The sequence below is a fragment of the Nanorana parkeri genome, unplaced genomic scaffold (genome assembly GCF_000935625.1).
Source record: "Nanorana parkeri isolate BGI_ZX_2015 unplaced genomic scaffold, ASM93562v1 scaffold1443, whole genome shotgun sequence".
NCBI classification, from domain to species: Eukaryota; Metazoa; Chordata; class Amphibia; order Anura; family Dicroglossidae; genus Nanorana; species Nanorana parkeri.
This window is the reverse complement of record NW_017307711.1, coordinates 211,958-214,204: the sequence shown is the minus strand read 5'-3', so window position 1 is coordinate 214,204 and position 2,247 is coordinate 211,958.

Genomic DNA, 2,247 nt, shown 5'->3' with positions numbered 1-2,247 from the left:
CTTTGGCACATCCTTTTACAAGAACCATTTATTTACATGATTGATGTTGTTGAAAAAAAAAAAACACAGGTCCACCCAATTCAAACTATGTGTGCGTTTGTGAGTTTGAGCCTCTACAAATTCCTATATCCCTGTGTATTGAGATCACTGAGGAAAACATCTAAAACTGTCCGCTAATACCATAACCTAGAAAGGGAGTTCCACGTCTTCACTGCTTTAGCAGTAAAGAACCCCTGACACAATTCTTTCATCCAGTCTCAAACTGTCTTATTCAGGGATCTTGGAGTAAACAGTTTATTACAGTTACTATAGTTACATTTAATATATTTGTATACATCATTAAAAGAGAACTATGGGGTAAGTGTTTTTCCCCACCGTTCTCTTCAGGGTCTTGGGAGGACATATACTAACTTCCTCCTGTGACCCAAAGCTCAGTATATAGTGAGCTATTGCCCACGATATACTGAGAGCGCTGCAATACTGTCTGGATTCACCAGCTGCGTGAGAGACAGCTGGCTCTGCCTATCTAGAGGCAGAGCCAGCTGTGCCTGCCCCCTACCCCATTCGTTCCTCCACTCAGCGCTGGAGGATCATAGACGGGAATCCCTGCGGGGAGCGTTGACTGAGTGCGGTGAGATGATCGGGAAGTGAGCGCATCGGTGACATGTTTCTGCTCACTTTCCGAACGATAGAGCCGACCTGTGACAGCTTCTTTGTCACAGGTCGGCTCTAACTATGAGGATGAGTGGAAATCACTCACCTCATAGTTCTCCTTTAATATCCCCTCTAACGTGCCACTTCTTAGTCATAATCTTTGTAATTGTTAGCTGAGGTTCTCCAACCCCTTTTGTTTTTGTTGCCCTTCACTGTACTCAGGGCCGGCCTTAGGGGTGTGCGAGCAGTGCGGCCGCACAGGGCGCCATGGCAACAAGGGCGCCGTGCGGCCGACACAGCTCGTCCTGGGGGCGGCTTCTCTCCCCCTCACCGCTGGGCGCTGGCCATCCGATATGACAGCGCTCCCTCGTCCGCCCCCCCCTTCAGGGGGGGGCGCAGGAGGGAGCGCTGCCTGCTGTCAGGATGGCGGAGCGGTGAGGGGGAGAGAAGCGGCGCCCGCAGCTGTCAGGATGGCCGAGCGGGGAGGAGATCGGAGCCGCTGTCATCCTGTCAGTTTCAGGATGACAGCGGCTCTGTGCGTGGCTGAGCGGAGGATCGGTAAATATCAGTGATATTTACCGGTCCTCCGTGTGAGAAGGACAAACACCGGAGCGATCGTCTGATCACTCCAGTGTTTGTAAATAACTGGGGACACATAGTGCTATGTGTCCCCAGTTATGAATGAACAGGCTGTGATTTACATCGCAGCCTGTTCATTCAAGATTTCACCAATGGGGAGAAGCACTCAGTACAGAGGCTCCTCCCCATTCAGAAACTATTGATAGTAAGTATGAATGGGAGGAGCCTCTGTACTGAGTGCTTCCCATTCATTGAGTGCTGAGGCTGCTAAAAAAGAAATTGAGGATTTGGTGTCCTCAATTTCTTTTCTATTTTAAAAGGGAAATGTCAGGGGTCTTTTTGGACCCCTAATATTTCCCAAAGCCCCCCCCCCCCCAACAGTAAAAAATACATAAAAAATTAAAAAAATGATTAAATGATTTTAACCACTTCCCGGCCGGCCGTTGTAAAAAAACGGCCAGCCAGGAGCTCTCTAGATCTGAGCGGGCGTCTTTAGACGTCCGCTCAGCCACGCTCCCTCGCGCGCACCGCTGGGCGCTCGCGAGCGGGAAATGCCCGTTATTTGAGAACAGGCAGCGATGCCAGCGGATCGCTTGTATGAGGTCCCGTGAATTGCGCCCTCCCCGGCTTCCCCCCTCCCCCTGTCAAGCTGGTCCCTGGCTCTCATTTGCCCAGTGCGAGCCCGGGACCAGCATATGGCCTCTGTCACAGGGGATCAGAGGGAGCTCGGTACACGAGCTCCCTCCGGTCCCCTCTCCGCTGTCAGAATGCGGAAGTGGTGTATATTATATCACTTCCGCATTCTCGTGTCACTCTCCAGCTTCAGATGCTGGAGAGAAGCTGATGAAGCAGATCTTTGCTTCATCAGCTTCTTCAGGGGGGTCCTAGGTGACATTAGGGGTCTTGGAGACCCCTGATGTCTCCATAAAGAGGACCTGTCACATATTTTGCTATCACATAAGGGGGTTTTCTAACCCCCCTATGTGATAGCAATAAAGTTTCCCCCCCAAAAAT